Raw genomic sequence first — 19,121 nt, 5'->3', positions numbered from 1 at the left:
TGAGAATCCCAACTTTGTGGTTTATTTTTAGTTAATTTTTTACCTTGGATAACTATGTAAGCTCCAAAATTCTTTATAATTACAGAGAAAAAAATGGAGAGGGACTACTAAAAGCTGAAGTCTCAGAACTCAGCTGATGACAAAAAAAAATTATTTTTATTTTAGAGAATCTCAGAATTTTAAGGTAAACATTAGGAATAAGGATCATCAGGAAATCAGAACATCAGGAAATGAGAACTCAGCATTTTGACCAGGAGATGATTATGAAGAATTTGATACCATTTATCCTATTACAAAACTTTTTTTGTGTGTGTATCTTTTTTTTTTTTTGGAAGAATATGCATATTATTCACTCTGAATAATATTGCTAATGTTTCTGGTGGTAGGAATGCAGCATTGGAAGTTCAGCACAAGAACGTTGTTTCTCAAAGTCTTTTTGCCATTGATAAGATTTGCTGATAATATCTGCTTTTGCTGTCTTAGGAAACATTAGGTAACCTGACTACCTCAGATGCCAGCTGGATTTCCCAAGGAAAGTAAGGTAGAGATGGTGGGTGCCTGATTGTCTTTTAATTCCTCTTGTCTAAGTTTTTAATCTGTCGTCATCTGCAGCAAGTTTGAGGTAGCTGACATTGAATTCAAAGATTGTGAATTCCCAATAAAATTCATCATGTAGAATTTCTTGCAGTTCAGCTAGTTTTGGTCAGAGTGACTATTATACGCCAGATAAAGCAGCTTTGAAGCAGAAACACCGAGGTAATCAGGCTTTCTGCCTTCATGTGTTACAGAACTGTTAGTTCTGGGCAGCAAAGCAAAGATCAGAGCTGTGTTCTGCAGCAATGAGCTGTTGCAGCTAACATTTGCAAGGAGCTATCTGAGGGCAAAGTAGTTGCTGGTGTATGTGGGCAAATAATATGTGGGCAAACAATATGTGGGCAAAATCTCCAAGGAAAGGCAGAGCCCCGGTTAGGGGAAAAGGCAGGAGAACAGCCAAGGGACCTTGCCAAAAGAGATAGGCGAGCATGGAGAGGAAGAGGTGAGAAAACAGACGCAGCAACAGCAGCGCCTGCCTGCTTTGAGAAGCTAGATAATTTATTTGGTCTCTGGATTATTTGTATTTGGCCCCCGCTGGCCCAGGCACTTTCCTGTAGACCCTGTATGAAGAAGTCCCTCTGCGGTGGTGCCTAGGCTGCCCGGGAGATTACAATTTCTCACTTCACTGCCCATTTCTCCTGCTAAAACCAGGCCGCCAAATTCAGACATGTTCACACAAGCAACAAATGTTCAAGTACAAAAGGAAAAAAAAAATCACAACAGTGTTTGTACTTGGTCAGGGTGGCTTTCAGCCTGCTGTTGTTGCAGGAATCATAGGGTTGTCAGTGACACCAAAGCTGGTTGACACCATGGGGATGGATGAGGTTATAGTCACTGTTTACCTGGGTTTTAGTCTTGCGCACGTTGCCCAAAGCAAATACAGCAAGGGGGAGGTTACAGTTCTGGTGCTGCAGACACATGTGACTCGAAGTGAGAGGCAGAAGTTAAGGAATAGCTGAGGTTTTGACTCCGTGCTGGTTAAAAAGCATCGGGGCTGCAGCGAGGGGGCCCGGGCTCGGAGCAGGCCCTGCTCCCTCAGCCGCAGGGAGCCTGCGGCCCTGCTGCAAACCCAAACCTGAGCCTGAGCCCGAGCCCAAGACCAAACGGGCTCCTCGCAACCGTGCAGGAAATGCGGCTTCCCAACGGTGTTGCCATGACAACGGGGAAACAAGCTGCTTTTCTTGGCAACGGCGGCTGGAGGAGCAGCTCATGCGTGGGGGTGCGAGCGGCCCTGCTCCGCACACACTCCCTGCAGACATATATGTGCTGCCAGATATATATACATATTTTTTTTTTCTTTTCATTTCTTTTTGGCCCTGAAGCCCTTACAGAACCTCCATGAGGAGGTAACCTGAGCAAGCCAAACCAGCTGGAGGAGCAATAAACCAGCTCAGGTCGGAGCATCCCCTGCCGCAGCCCAGCTCTGAGCACTGCCAGAGGTGGGTGGCTCCAAGGATGCTCCTGGTTCAGGGTATCCTGCATGGTGAATTCCCAGGTGGTATCTATCCCCCTTTCATCAGAGGATAGATCACAGTTGTGATTAATTTTTCATTTATACTAGCATAAAAGAGCTTATTGTCAACACTGTCAGAATTTCACTGGTATAAAACTCTCCGGCTTTTTCAGCCCCTAAGTCATTCCTTGCAATTCCTTTGCAATTCCCACTGAGTATATTCACCTCAACTAGAGCTTTTCGCTAAGGGCAGCCTGTTTTCATTCTTTCCAAACCATGTGTCTTAAGGGTATGGACTGCTTGTAAATGTGAGAGCCACTAAAATAAATCCACTGAATTTAAAAGGCAGCCACTGGCTCTTATGATAACAGCAACCAATACTACACCAGGTAGACTAATTGAAAGAAGTAACAACTGTATACATTGCAAATAAAAATAAAAGCGTTGCTTTTATTTTTTTTTTCTTTTTCCTTTTTGAAGCTCACCTTATTTTCTAACAGGATTTTGTTACAAACTCCTCTGAGAAATACTCACTGAAATTGCAGGGTTCTGCCAGGTGGAACTTGGCAATGGTTCCTGCTCCTGGAGGAAGAGATCAGATAGGCAAAATGGATTTATTCAACCTGGAGTTTGGCCAGAATGATAAAAAAAAAAAAAAAAAAAAAAAAAAAAAAAACAAAAAAAAAAAATAAAAAAAAAAAAAAAAAAAAAAAAAAGGGAAAAAAAACTTCAGGGGAAAATGAGGCAAAATTTAAAGGGAAAACGCATAATTCTTTTGCCTAGCTCACAAGGGAACTTGGGACAGTGGCATCCTACTGCTTTGGCCTTGTATTTGAACATCCTTGGTCTCGCTATATCACTGATGCTTTCATAGTGTTATAATTAAGTCAGAATCTCTTCTGTGGGAATGTGTGAAGTAACATGCAGATATGTCAGTTCATATTTAGACTACTACTAAAATTCATTTTGCATGCCCTTGTGATCATTTGCACTAGTCATTGGTTATTTCTTCCACCCATCTAAGCAGTTCTTGTCACTTCACTGGCTGTTCTGTTTCCCATGGAGGATCAGGTGTGGATTTGGCTTTTATAGCAGAGTTGCCAAAGAATAGGACAGCGAGTGGAGGATCTTTTTTCCTGCTCTCTCATCCCTCACCCCACTTTCCCTGGGAGTAGTGCTCCAACACCTAAAACCTCAAAGCAACATTCAGCTCAGGAGCTTGAGCTGTGACCTTCAGGCCTGACATGTAGTGCTGCATTTTCAGACTGCATCACCCAAAACGCAGGAATTGTCTGACAGGTATTTCTCTGCTTGCAGGTTCACCACGCCACATGCTCATCTTGCTGGTGACAGAAGCTGTGGATACGTGCACTGAGCCAGGAGGCACCGTGAGGAACCTCTCAGGGCTCCTTGCAGGAGGACAGACGGGCACTGAAGGATAGCAGAGGTTTGGGCAGGACCTGGGAGATGAGCAGCGCTGCAAGGCAATACCTGCTGGTGCCCTGGATTGACAGATAGCTAAGGGCAAGAAGAGGCAAAGAGCTCAGAGGTTAGATCCAACCCAAAATACAACCATTTAAAACCAACATGACCCCAGTTTGGGATTTTGGAAGCAATCATTATTTGCATCTGAATTTTTTTTTTTTTTTTTTTTTTTTTTTTACATCAACTTGGGGCAAAATATGTTTTGCCATCGTTGTGCTGAACTTCCATTGCCAAATTCAAGGCCACATTTAGCTTCATACTTTGCTATGTTTTTCTCTAGAGTTTGACATCACCTTATGTACAGAATGATCTAAATTTACTGAAGTTTTATCACCTGCTTCAAAAAAAAAGCAGCTCATTTTTCTCACTGAATCTTGAAGTTAAGGAACAGTGAACTCCAAAGACCCAGAGCAAGCTGAGCACAGTTGAGACTCATGTAATGAACACATCGGTGTGTCTAATAATATTGAAAAATATTTTTATGTCAATTACTGTTTCCTGCAGGCTTTTATTTTTAATTTAATGCTGCAGAGTATGCAGTCTAAACTCTTTCATAGAATTACTTTGCTTCTTTCCCTTCTGGGTTTCCAATTTTGCTTTGATACAATTTTTAAAACTGTAAAATATTTAACACGAGGAGGGAGGAAACATTTGAAGCATTCAGTTTTCTATGAAGAGTATTTAAATTACAAACCTAATGCACATTTCTTTGCCAGAAAAACCTGTTTGTGACCACCCAGACTGTTTACAGCAGCTCACCATGTCCCAAAGCGCCCCATTGTCTAGCCAGACTGCCAAAGTCCTGGACCTGCAAAGATAATGGAACAGGATAGGATCATGACATAAAAGGCAGGAGGGACCTGGGTTATATCAAATACGTTAAGTTATTCTCTGCTTCATTCCAGACAGGCAACAACAAAATCTGGTTTTGTGACTTTTTAACCTCTGAAGTACTGTGAGGCTGAAAAAATGACTAATGAGAACAAGGAAGGAGAACTGAGCAGTCTGGTTTCATTTTTTAGATACAGTGAAAAAATGCACCAAGGTAAACAGGCATGCAGAGTATATAGCTGAGCTTGTGAAGGTAACTGTAAAGCATACCCAAACCTGTGCCCTGTGGGATTTATGATCCAAAGGCATTCAAACTGAATTGGATGTTTAAATCCTGAGAGCTTGATTTAAGGAACAATGATTTATTTGACAGTTGTGTGTGAAAAAATACAAATTCCCTTTTAATAGTCCAATGACTTGTGACTTGAGAGAGGCACATAGCCTTTTGATTATGCTACAATACTAGAATGTAACCTCACTCACTTTTTTCTTGCTCTTATTCAAATTGTTTTACATTCTCTCTGCAACTGGAGCACCTCCCTCCCACACGGACACACCTCAGTCTGATTCAGTACCTGAGCAGTCTAGGTTGTCAGGGTGAGCCAATGCTGGCACATTCATCACCATTTATCCACTATCAAATTCTCACACTGAAAGTTGACTAATGTTTTTTGATGCTCTGTCATTTCTGATAATATCAAAAGTTTTAGATGGCAGGTTGTCATTTCTGTTTTCTTGCGTGTAATTAGTCTCCCATCCCTTTAAACACAATGCATAATGTTTAGTTTTTAGAAATATTCAAGTTGGTAGTTTCTTTGAGCCACAAGTGGAAGCAAAAGAGACTAATTATCATGAAAGCATATATCTCAAAACAGTGAACTATTGCTTAGAGATCAACACATTTCTGTGTATAATAGAGTATATTAGAAAGATAGCACCTTGAACAGGGCACAAATGCTCATTAAAAGCTGCCTTAAAATAGGATAAAACTCTGGTAAAGGATCCTTCATGTATCAGGCAGTATGGTAGTCCTTTTGGAACACACATGAAGTTGTACTACTCTGGAGCTCTCCAATCCTGTAAAAAAAACACTAAATTATTTTATTATTTACTGATTTTTTTCTACTTTCCAGTGTGTATTTAACTTTACAGAACAGTACTCAAGTTTAGAAACACTCAAGTTTAAATAGTAATTCTGAACCTGAAGGAAGTCTAAAGCTAAGCTATCTGCCAATAGTCTACAGATACAGTTAGGTCAGAATAGCTCTGGTACTGATTGAAAAAAATCTTTGGGGATTTTGATCTTACAAATCATGGATTCTGATCTTATACATGTTATAGAGCATGTACATGAGGTTTTGAATCCCTTCTATTGCAATGTAGGATGTTTGATGTAATCACACGGCAAACCATGTTGCCACCATGCAACAAGAAGCTTCATATGTGGGCAGATGTTCCTGCCTCCACTGGTCCTACACCAGAATGAGAGAGGCTAACTATGAAAGGTTCCTTGTCTGAGAAGGAGGTTGTCTACTCATTTTTAAAAGTCAAAGTTGCATCTACTCTTGCCTGTGCTGCTCACAGTCTTGCAGGTTAGCTCTTTTGTCACTCACACAATATTTCTATGGCAGAGAAAGTCAATATTCATAAGCAGCAGCCATAAAAGCAAAATATTTAGTGGAGTTTTGGCAGGAACTGATGTTTTATCTTGTCTCTTTCAAGACTTGTCTTTCCTTTTCTTTGCTTTTCTCATTGCCCATGCCTTTCTCATTGAAGCTATATATCTTCAGCAGCTTTCATGCTTCATTTCAGCTTCACATGCACTCTCCCTCCTGACTGCCCTTATCTCCTGACTGTATGAATTGGACACCTGTTTTCTCTGTTCTTTGGATAAACTGTCCTGGATAAAAAATACTTCTTGGCTACGAATTCTGGGGCTCTGTGAGAGATCTCTTTATCTCCGCCCATTCCCCCCTACTAGCCTGGCAGCAATTATCTCTGGTCTGGCAGACATGGTAGGTGCTACTGGCATTTTTAGTAGTATTAATGAGTGTAAACTCTTGCACAGCAAAGGAATTACAGAGGCAAGGAAGGGAGAGAGAGTGTGGAAAGATCCTCTCTGCAAGTGCAGGGAATGAACCTGAAATGAGAACTCAGCAATGTTTAGCAGCATCTTTAAATCCTGTAGGCTCCTGAGTTGGCCTCCTTGTAGAGGGAAATATTGAATCTTTTTCTGGATATTAATTATTCACCACTGCAGAGTGATTTAAAACACATGAGAATTCTCTTAGGAAGCAGTGCCTAATATATATGTATTCTGTGAAATCTTTAATCGGTTGTATGGGTGGTAATACTTCTGGTGACTGCAGTGGAGCTAGAATGCACCTTAGACCACTCAAGTCAATCCAGATGACAAAAGCATCAGCATCTCCAGTAACTGAATATCATATTTCTGCAGGGCTTGTCATAAGTGTGTAACACCTCTTTTTCCTAAGTATTCAGAAGGTTCCTCTCAATCCTGCATGCAAATGGGAGCTAAATGTTACATAAAACCAACTTAGTGGAGCTATTCCTGACTTACAGTTAAATGAGAACTGAACCGTCAAAAAGGTCTCTGTAAAGTGCTCTAAGCATTATTCAGAGTACTCTAGAAGAGCCACAAACAAAAGCATTCTTTACTAGAAGTTGAATTTAGTAACCTGTTGCAATGCAAACACAAACATTACAACTGGGACACGTTTCCTCAGACGCGCTGGTCTCCTCCGGTTCCCAGTACAGAACAAGGTGAGATGAGTAACATGAATGGAAGGTTTTCTTTAATCCTCTGACTTGCTGGAACAGAGAGAATTACTAGATAGTGTGTTGAGTGACAGCTCCCTTAAAAGGATTGTCTTGAGAACATTTTAACAGTGATAAAACGGTGACTAACATTTCAGAGCTGTTACAACACTCCACCTGCAGAAAGGCCACTCCTTGGGAACCAGTCCAACAGAGACTGAGCTATGAGAATGCAGGAATGGAAAAGCCTGGGGAATGAAGAAAAAAGGCAAGAAATCCAAAATATTTACAGGTGTGGAGCTATCCCTTCTCACTAAGACAAACTGCGTGTTTTCTCCAGCGGGGCTTTGCATGGACTACATAGCCCTCTGTGCCCTCTGACACTGCTTGCTGTATCTTTAGCACCCCTAAAGCTGCACCTGCAATTTCTAGATCAAAGGTGAATGAATCTGTGTAAAAAGGTGTGGGAAGTGAAGGTGCCTCCACATGAGTTTGGACAGAGGAGCTCCACAGAGCTCCTCTTGTTGAAGCAAATAGACATTGAGGGACATTATGAGAATCACTTGGAATTTTCCAAGCTAGTAAAGTTGGAATTACCTATGAAAAAAAAACTAAACAACCCTGAATCCATTGTAAAAACTGCTAGATTAATTCTGTTCAGTGGCTTCCTGAATGGAACACAGCAAGTGGTTTCAACAGTAATTAAAGCTACTGAAACAGAGACGACAGTAGTGAGGCCTGGAGCTGCAGACTGCTGTATGCAATCAGGACAATGTCAGTGCTGCCAGCCATGTCTCTATGAAAGCAAGCAGTGAATGCATGAACACAGACATATTAGCAACATTCAGCTGACACAACATCAGTGCACTAATTTGAGATGTTGTTCTTTGCCTCCTGAGCTTTCAGGAGGACTTGACTACACTGCCACACCACTTACACATTTCCCAAAATCACTGGAAATGGACTGTCCCTATTGGGCGTCATTTGCTTTTAAGTTGCTCAGCAACTAAGAAAATATATTTTGCCAGTCATTGAACTGCGTTCCTAACATATCTGCTCTTCTGAAGACAGCTCTTCTGAAAGGCAGCAAGTAACGATCAGAGGACAGGGACCTAAACCAGAAAGGCCTTTGTGAGTTTCCCCTTTTTCCCTTGGTGATGTGCTCCATCAGTGAAGCACCTCCAGGCTAGTGCAGTAGTCCGAGCATAGCAGCACAGTCAGTCCTGGACATACCTGCTGGACCTGCCCGGCAGCACTGCTGGGCTGGCGCTCCAGGAGCCCTCGCTTAGCAGCCACACTTAAACTCTGACATTGCAACAGCCTCTTGTCAGGCAAGGCCATAAGTTAACCAGGCTGCTACCGCTGCCAGAGCGAGAGAACTGGTTTCCTCTTGTTACTATCTGCAGACACCTGAGCTGCCTCTTGGCTGTCGTGGTACCTCGTGGGGCTTTGCAGAATGCACTATCAAAAATACTTTCCTGGCCATGTCTCAAGCAACAATCCACTTTCTTTATGAGGCTGGGTCAGTGCTAGCAAACAGTGCTATGACATTAAGTTACTACACATGGACAACTGAAGTATGTGTTGAAGTAGGTATTGGTGCTGAAAAGAGTTCAGAAGAAGTCTAATAGGAAGTAGAATGCATTAAGATTGGTTATAAATAGATTGATTATAAGTAAGCTTGAACTAAATAAAATAGAGGGATTAGAAAGAGAACTTCTGCAAAAGGGCTTCCAAAGGGATTTCCAAAGATCCCTTGTTTCCTATGAGTCAGCAAATAAGTTAATGCTGGCCACAGCAAACTAAACAAAGACAAGATCCAGGGGCTGTTTCAGACTCACCACATTTTGCTATCTAGGAAGTGCAAATTAGGAATGCTTGAGAACAGACTATATATCAATGCCAGATGACCATTAGCAGAAAAGTTACCTGGGTGTCCAGTGTTCAGCCTAGAAGAAGGTATGAAACGCAATGTGTTCTAGCAATCTGATTATGAGCTGAAAAATAAACACATAAACCAATGAGCCTATGAAGGGTGAACCCATGAAACCATTCGTGTTTAGATGAGGATAATGTAGCAATGAAGTATTGAGTGACATGGTAACTGTGACCCATGCTTCATAAAAAGTTGTTGATAACAGCACTGGAGTAGATGAAACCAATTAACAAAGTAATGAGTCAGGTGGAGTATAGGGAGGTTATGACGAGGTCATCTCTTCTTGATTATAATAATGAAATAAGAGGTATGTTTTCAGTAACATCTTTTATTACAAGAATAATAACATCCCTTTAAATGCACTGCTGTGGGAAATGACATTGAATATCTCTGAGAGGAGATATGGTTTGGTGAGCCAAGTTCGAAGTAGGGAGCACTACCTGTAAGACAAGTAAGCTGAAAAGCTATGTGCATATACATAAGGACCATTGCACACTATAGCACTATACCAGTGAAACATGCATTTGGCTGTTATTTACAAGTCAATTCCCTTTCTACTCTATAAAAGGACAAAATATCTTAATTTTATATGAATGTACTTTTAAACATAATAATTTGGATTGTGTGAGGATGATGAAATGTGCATAGCTCAGATGAACACTGAATATTAGATTTTCCTGGTAACTGTACCACTTACCGCAGGTATTCTCCAGCTGTAGTCTTTGGCTGTGCTGTAGGTCAGTCTCTGTTTATTCTGTTTTGGATATATCTTTATGCAAACAAACTGTACCACTTACCGCAGGTATTCTCCAGCTGTAGTCTTTGGCTGTGCTGTAGGTCAGTCTCTGTTTATTCTGTTTTGGATATATCTTTATGCAAACAAACAGAATATTGCAGATGCTTATGGCTTGAAGACCATGACCATGAGATTTAAATATTTTACAAGATAGGGAAACAGGGGAGAGGGAAGAAGAAGCTTCTGCTTTCTGTTAATAGTAGATCAAACTGGATTTTAGCCATTGTATTCATCTGATCTTGATGAATTAAGCAAAAGTAGGCAGGATCTGTAGCTAAATGAGACTTCAGCAGGAGCCAAGCACTGCAGGAAACAACTCTGGATCCTCTTTCCTTTGATTCACTTCAACATGCTTTCAAGGGGCATTGCCATTCAAGAATGATAAAAACCAAAATGAAAGCACAGTCTATACTCTCTGGAAGTATAGATGACTGCATGTCTTTCCAGGCTCTCTTTACTGTGGCCTTAGCCTTGCAATCTTCCTCAAATTCATATCAACACCATTAAATGCCATGTTTGTTCTACAACCTCAACATTTCCTGCTGAAAAATCATGAGACCATGTGCTGTCTGAATAACAAATGTATTCAGCTAGTAGGGAACCATGCCCCAGGAGTGGATGAGATCACATCTTTGTGCATACGGAGTATAAAGTACTTCGAGAGAAAAGCTGCCCTGTAACTGGAAGTTACTCCCTTATGAAAATGTTGTTAAAGAATATAAATAGCCATGTGCTCAGGAATTAGGTGAGTAGAATTTACAGGGTATGTGTTGAAAGCGTGTGGTTAACAGATTTCCAAATGCAAAGGTAGCCACAACTTGATTCACACACCAAAAAAAAAAACTAATACAAAATAGTCCTGCCACTTGTTGTGTATGAGAGCTGAGTCTATCATTCTGTCTGATGAGATTTTTATCTAGCTGATCCCGCTATGAAATCATCCCCATGAAATGTCATCTGATGAGTTTAGCTTATCTTTCCTGCTTTCACTGTGGCAGTTTTCACTAGGTTAGCTTCTTGGCCCATAATTTCCTGTCTGGGTAGCTACAGTTCAAATTGCAGGGGTTTTTAGTTATCAGTGACTGGTCAGTCGAGGAACAGCAATACCTGCACTAAATGAGAATACAAGAACTGCCATGTCAATGTCTGGGCCTGTGTGTCACACATGGAGCACTTGAATAGCCGTGGGTCTCGGCAAATACGGTCATTCTTTTTACTTGCGTTCTTTTTACTTGCGTTAGTAGCTCCCACATGACCTGCTCTTATCTCAGCAGTAGGAACAATACATATTCACTGAAATTTCACAATTCCCCGAAACAAACCTGCCAGTAAGCTATGCATTGTGTTGCTAATGGTCACTGAGTGGCATGGGACTGCAACGTGCTTTGTGTGTGTGCCCGGCAAGCTCGTGGGAGAAGCTGCACAGAAATGGTGACTGGTTCCTCCTTGATTTCTGGTAATAAATGTGCCCCGTTAACTCTTCTGTGGATATGAGACAGGAAAACCTTGTTGGCAGGTTTGGATGTACTTAAAACAGATGACCTTAAAAATTACCATAGTAGATTAGCTACATAATCTAAGTTTGGATCCTATTTCTGACAGCCTCATGCATTAGGTATTTTGGATAAAGGTGAAGGTGTGAGAAGTGGACTGTAGGCAAATGTGAGATCAAGTCTAATGGGGATTTACAGTAGTTAGATGATGACATCAAAGGAAAAGCATGAATTTAACTTCAAATTTACAATGCTCCTACCATTATTTTCTGGACATAATTTAATACCAGGTAACTGTAATGTAGCTTTTATAAAATAGATTCTGAGAGGTGACTCAAATAGGCTTGTGAAATGATGATGCATGGACTGGGGCAAGGGAGAGGCCGCTTGGAAGATGGATGGAGAAATGACTGAAAAAGCCAGTGAAAGTGGTTCCATGCATTTGCTATTTAAACTAAACAGGGGAGACTTCACTAAGCAGTGGGCTTGGCAAAAGCTAATTAAAGAAATCCTTCCAATTGCAAGTAATAAAGAAAAATTGACACGGATGCTGCATATTCAGAAAGCTGGCATTGATGAGACACTTATGTTGCCTATTTTCAAATGAAAGAGGTCACTTTTTACTCGTTTGTTTGGTGTTTGTCATAATAACTATAATTATGAGGCACTACAGTGATAATTTAATGTAATTTAGCACATAATTAGTGAACAAAAATCCTACACGATATTTCTTGCATGGAGCCATGCTACTAATAAATAGTGGCAGTCAGTGACATCTTCCCTGTCAGCGAGCTAATCAACCCTATGTGGGATGCACGTTTCATACAGCTTGTAAGATTTTTGTCTTGTGTTTTTTCAGTTGTTTAGTTTTGTTTTCACGACAAACAAGTGCAGCTATAAGTATCACTGCAAAATGACTAAAATGAGAAATGCAAAAAAACCCTCTCCCCTTTGGGAAAGACCACTGACTTATTTATTAGGCAGTGAGTGCAGCTAAAAGAGTGTTTTCAGAAAGCTTTATTGTCCTCACCACGCTCCACGCTCCACCGTAATGTCATCGCTGCTGATTTCAGGGAAAAATACTTCTGTGATGGGAGGGGGAAAATAATTTCAATGGCCTTTTCTGGTTCTGAATCCTCTGTTATCTCTAATACAGGAAAAACCCCTGATGTACAGCTTTCTCTTTGTGTAAAAGAGGAGAGGCTTGAATGGAGGTGTTTTGTGTCTGCTCTGCATGCATGTCACAGACAACTTGAAAACACAGTTGACATGCTACAATCACATGGCTGAAGTATGAGAACCAAACAATGTGCCTTTTTTGAAATAAAAAAAGACTAAAATGGTGCTTTGCCTGGGTAAGCAGCGCTTAGTGCATCGCTCTTCTCAAGGGATCAGATCTCTGAAGCCATGGGTTTTCCAGGCCTGCAGCTTAACCTCTTAGGGGCTGGACTTACTGCTTTAAAACCAGACTTTGGAATATAAAGATTTCTCTAAACTCATGGTCCACAGTCTCACAGAAAAAGTAAACTCATCAGCCTGCCTATCAGAACTGAAATTCTTCTTACAGAATGGAAACTTTTCAGAGAAAGTAGAGATTACTTGGTCATAAAATTGGTATCCTCAATGTATGTCACAAACGATTAAATTCTAACTACTTGTACTCCAAAGAAGTAATTTCAACTCAATCAAAGCATCTCTTTCAGAAGCTAAGTCTTGTTAGGAAGACATTAGAAGTAGGGAGATTCTACCACTATCTATTGATCCTTTCTCCTTGCATAAAATGTTTTCATTGTTCCTCATTTTATTTTATTGGACTAAGATACTAGCTGTTGATTCTGATGGTACTATACACAATAGTATGAGGAACCATTTGGTGCCTGCTGTTTTCTTCTGAACCCTTTTCCTAGAATCAATATACCTGCCCTTCCCACCACGTTTTTTTAAAATATTATTATTTTATGATACATAGCTAGAGCTCCCTGTGTCTCCTGAAAATATTTACTATCATCCTAGAATCATCTTCATGGCTCTTTACTACCCTAGTTTTTCTTTGAAATGAGAACAATAGAGCTATACGTGATTAGTTCTGCATCAGTCTTATCAAAACCATTTCTGAAGGTACCTCCTGCAAGGTGTTCCTAGTGTAATTTAAGAATTACTTCAGAGTTTTTATGATATTATTTTTCTCTGAGCTCACATTCATTTATTTGCCATCCTCGATACACAGCTTCTTTCTAGGAGTTCTACTCTGAAGCAGTTCCCTAGTGCTATTTTTTTTTATTAAGAGCATGCACCTCAATAGTGAATGGAATGAAAGGAACTGTACGGATATTACAATTCACAAAATGAAAAGGGGTAAAATAATTGCTCACCAAGTGCATTTGATGCTCTCAGCAAAGCAGTTAAACTTTTTAAGTGACTAATTGATACAGATATAATCAGGGAATTAAATTGATGGATAATGAACAGATATACAACCTTACTACTACAGTAGATTAAAAGAATATATGCCAAGTTTGGGAAATCCTAAGTAACTTGAATTTTTGTATGTGGAATCCACAGCTTCTACCAAAGGAAGTATGGAGCATTTGTTTGTAGCATGCACACAGTGTAGCAGTTTGGACACTGGACTTTTTAGTTAAAGAATTGACTTAATAGGATTGACTTGAAAACATTCATCAGCGATTAGGATTAGGACTGATAACATTGGGTATCCCAAATCATCTCCATCAATCCAGACAAATCATGGGGATTTCCATCAGCAAGACTATCCCAAGACTATCGTGTCAATACTGTGCCAGAACCGAGCTGGCTCGTCAACCCACAGTGTTTGTTCCCTGATGCTTTGTACATTACAGCATGGGGACTGCAAAGAGTTCTGCAAAAATTAGCACTTGCAGTATTTATGAGAGAGAGAGGAATCATTATTTATTTATATTTGATATAGGCAGACCGAGATGAATGAAGTGTCCTGCCTACAACTGCAGGCACACGGTGTTTTGGGATGGCACCTCTGCTCTCTCAGCCTGCTCTGTGAGTTAGAAATATTGAAGATTTCTGGAAATCTGTTGCTGAAGGGTGCATGTGCGGATAAAGTAAATTTAGGGAGAAAGGTAGAAGATATCCCAGGGCGCCCACAACCGGGTGTCAGTTAATTTGAAAAAGCCTGGGGACAGTGCAGCCTCTGTGTTAGTCTGCCTGAGGACGGGCAGGGTCTGGGCTGGAAGTCCTTTCGCCAAATCCACTGTCACCACCTCTATTCACAAGCTCTCATTCTAAAGCTGAATCCTCACAGTCCTGCCCTTTCTGTATCAGCCCATTGTGTCGGGATGTGGCTAATCCCCAAGCCCTTGACCTTTAATGATTTGTACCGCTGTCAGGATGCATTATACAGCTTGCCACGCTGCTCTGCACTACAGAAGGCGGTGTCGACAGTCGGCCTCCTTTGTTTAAACTACTATGCAACAGGCATCAATTTTATCATGCAAGCACTTTGTATTTGCCTTTTGGGGAAACACGTTCCCCTCCTCCCGCCCTTTGCCAGAGGAGTTTCAATATGAAAAACGGAGCTTAGAACCTGGAGAAGCTCTAAAGGATTTGTGTGCACTCTGCAAACCAATATGAGGACTATGCTAGCCATGCTCGCCTAGAAGCAAGGAGGAAAACTGCAAGTCTAGTGTTAATACCTTGGAAGATGATTCTCAAAGCAAAAAAAAGGTATGATTTCTGAAGCAGGCCACAGATTTAATGAAAAATAGGATGCTGGGGTCTGGGATCTTCTATGAGGCAATCAGGGACCTCAACTCTTCATTTTTTGGTTTTTTTTTTTTGCAAATAATGCTGGGGAAAGGGGTAATAATCAGATGGTGGCCTCCCTTTACCTACCGAGACAAAGGCAGAAGGGGTAACAGTCACACAGCCCATCACCCTCAGTGTTTCTTGGTTCGGAGACTTAACCTTAGGGTAGCAGGAACAATTTCTTCTTGCTAGTTCAATTCTTGGCTCTTCAAGGATGCCAGCACTATGTGTCATCTGGACTAATGGGGGTTTTGAAATGAATTATAAATAGCAACTAATTTCACAGCTATCAGTGACAATTTTCAGCCCCCAACTTAAGCTTCATTTTCATATGGAGACAAAACAGACCTGGATGCATTAGTGATTCCCGTAAAATTAAGGGTTAAAGAAAGAACTTGCTTCCAAGTTTTAGCATGCTCTGCTGAAGAATGTCATTCTCATGGCAAAGCTTTCATTCTAAAATTTCCTACTATTATCTTTAAGAATCCATTTTTCACATCAGCTTATCAATAGGAATATTTACCATGCATAGTAAAGAAGATTAACATCAGGCAGTTGTTTAGGAGGACTGCATCCTGTAACGATAATCTTAGCTTTATGCAGACAGCAATGGCCTTTAAATTAACAGGCGCAACTCAGGAAGCAGATCCTTGTATCACAGTGGATATTTCTCTGAAAAGAGCAGCTTGACAGCTGTCAGGAATCCACACAGAAGCTTATAAGGAAAGTGCCAAGAACAAAATGCTGTTACACCATTGTATAAGTTGAGAGGCCACTAGCCTCTGGCATACGGCTTGTGGTTCTGCCTGCCAAGGCCATCGTGGCACTCAGAGCTGCATGAGCAAGGATAACTGGAGCGATAATAGATGGGAAATAGCTCTGTACATGGAGAATCAAACACCTCCAGTTCCTTGTTTTGGAAGAGATGACGGGTGGAGTTGATTAATTTGATATTATCACAATTGTTGTGGAAAAAGTGAGCAGGAAATGTTTATTCACTATCCCTTGCAATGCAGGAACAAGGCACAGCTCATAAAATTATCCAATTGGCAGGTATAACCCAAACAAAAGGAAGTCATTTTTTTCCCTTGCAGTATTGCCCGGGACAACAATGTCTATATTTAAGGGGTGGGACTCCCTACTTCAGACTATTGTGGAGGGTAAAAGTTCACAAAGGCTCAGAAAATGGTTAGATAAAATCAAGAAGAGCAAGTCTATCAGTGTCTGCCAAATATCAAAGGTTTGCAGCAGCCTCCAGTCCCAAAAGTTCTGCTAATCAGCATGGCAGGGAGCCTGTTACCAGGTGAGAACTTGCTCTGTCCACACACTGCTTTGCTCTTGGACATCATCCACAGACAACTGTTGGGGGTCTCTAAGTGTTACAGATGCACCTATAGTCAGACCCTGTCTGTGCTTACCTGAACATGTCCGCACAGGTCACAGTCCCACTAGCTTGGACAGTAACAACAGCATGAAGTCTTCAACAAGAACATGAAGTCTTCAGTGGCCCACACCCAGGCTAGACCCAAGATTCATCCTGTGCTGTTGAAGCAAAGCTCTAGGTGCTGTTTCTACACCAGGGTACCATGTGCGTTGTGTGTGATTTCTCTCCACAGTGGTATGTTCTATTGTACTGCAGGGGTTTCTAAGCAGTGCAGTGACAGTGCGCCTGGATTCCCCAGCACTGCAGGTATCTGCCAATATCGTGTCCCCCTTGCAGGGAGAGAGGAGCTCTTCCCCACCTCAGTTGGGAGCCAGCAGGTAACCACGAAGCCCACGGCAGCAAGAGCTGGGACAGTACACATGCAGGGCTGAACCCGGCCACAAGAATCCAGCGCAGGGTCCTTTCTAGGACGTGTGGCCATCCTCCAGATTCCCACAGCATGCTCCATTGCTATGCCTCGTGCTGGAAGGAAGGATAGCAGAGCTCAGCAGGGGCCAGAGGCCGGCCGGGAACAGCTGTTTCCCAGGGATCTGCCTCCCCGCGCTGCCAGGCCCGGTGCTCAGCAGGAGTCACGCTGTCCTCTGAGGCTCTTCTTACCCCTCAGCACCTCCATGTGAGCTGAGCTCACGCCTAAGATGGTGCTGGGTTGAGAGGCCCTGCTGTTTTGCAGCAGCTTGTGCACATGGGACAGCATCTAATTCGTGACCTGAGCAGCGCAGGCTTGGGAGGGAGGCAGGATCTTGCTGTCTGGCCTTGGAGCACGAACATTCCTGCTCTCGCCTCACGCTGCTGGTGGTGGAGGAGCTGCCTGTGTCGGGCTCTGATTTAGGCAACGCTGGCCCTCGGGCCAGCATTGCAGCCAGCCGAGTGGCAGCGTGAGCCCTGCAGCTCCCGGTGGAGCTGCCGTGCCCAGGGGACACCGAGCTTACATTCAAAAGAAGCTCTGGTGCGTGGTCACGCTTCGTAGGCATGTGTGCGTACACAGCCCGGGCGCTGCAGGAATACCTCGCTGCTGAGTGTGCAGTTACTTGGGTTTGCAAAATGGTATCAATTGACATGGCAAATTATTAATGGAACAGAAGCTTGCTGGGGCAGAGAGGTTTGGAGAGCGCTTCGGGATACTCACCCACCTCGCTGCAGCCCCACTGCCTCTCCACGCTGCCCAGCAGACACTTGCCTCTGCCTTTCCAAGCTGATTTGTAATCCCTCGCAATAGCTCTCCTCTCGCCTGCACTTGGAGGTTGCAAATCAGCCTGCCTGTCCAGAGCCATATCAAATGTTTTCACCCAGCTACACAGCTTCATCCCTGTCAGGCGAGCTGGCGAGATGAGCAGGCTCAGGAGTCGGGCAGCACCGGCAGACGTGACCTTCTGCGAATGAGCTGCGGGCTGCCTCCATCTACGGGCACCGCAAACCCTCTCCAGCAAAGCGCGCCATGGTAATTTAAGACTTTACCATCTGCAGCGTCCCCCTTTTTTAGAAGTTGCTATTTCATGGTGGAAGACGAGAAAGAAGCGCTTGCTCCCACCTTAACTCGCTCGCTCCACGATCTCCCTCATTAGCCTCGACCAGCTCTGAAAGCCAGAGCAGTGGTTATACCGACCCGCAGACCCTGGCATCGCCTCAAGGTTTCCCTGCACTGTTCGGTGTTCCTCAGGAAAGAATATCACATCTTCACAGGTCATCTGCCCTGAGAAAAAGGTGTCTTTTTCCCTGTAATTAGCCAAAGAGAGACAAGCTATTTTAGTTTTGCTTTGGCAGATGCAGTAGGCAATGTCAGCTCCAGAAACAACTGCTGGCTGCAGCTGAATTGTATTTTTTTTTTGCCAGCATATATATATTTTTTTCTAGAATATGTAGAATCTGGTAAGCCAGCACATTTTGTAAACTAATCTCAATTTTACTAAACTTCTTCAGGGGGAAGAAACACCAATAAAATTTTTCAAAACATCAAAGTACTTTCCTGACATGATTTTGGGTATTCTTTTCCTTGAAGTCATACTATATTTTTTAAATTTCTGCATTTTTGGAAGTTTTTAAGAACCAAAGCATTCTGTCATTTTTCTTTAAATTATAAATACATTTCCTTCAAATTTTGCTTTGCAAAAACTGTCAATATTTTTTTTCAATGTGGTTGACCTGAATTCCCAACATAGATTTATTTCTTTAGATTTTTTTTTTAACATGAAAGAACCAAAACAGCAGCTATTAGCATATCACAGGGTATATTTTGCCTGTTAATCACACAATAAAAGTTTTCCTTTGCTAATTGCATCCTATTTTATAGAGTCTCCTAGTGTTGCCCTGGCAATTCCCTTGGCTCTCCTGCCTGTTCTCACCTCTCAGGGTGCTGCGGCCAGCGCTTCTGTTGTTTCCTTCTGCTCTATATAGGTCACTACTGCACCTCCCTGGAGTCTCTCCTTGTCGTTTCTGGAATGAGATGCTTCATTAGCTGCTCTCCAGTCTTCTGGCATTACTGACTTCTGCATTGAGCTTGCAGACACCTCTCCTAG

Source organism: Nothoprocta perdicaria, unplaced genomic scaffold (assembly GCF_003342845.1).
Source record: "Nothoprocta perdicaria isolate Ctin4 unplaced genomic scaffold, notPer1 scaffold_108, whole genome shotgun sequence".
NCBI classification, from domain to species: Eukaryota; Metazoa; Chordata; class Aves; order Tinamiformes; family Tinamidae; genus Nothoprocta; species Nothoprocta perdicaria.
Note: the sequence above shows the minus strand (reverse complement) of the source record.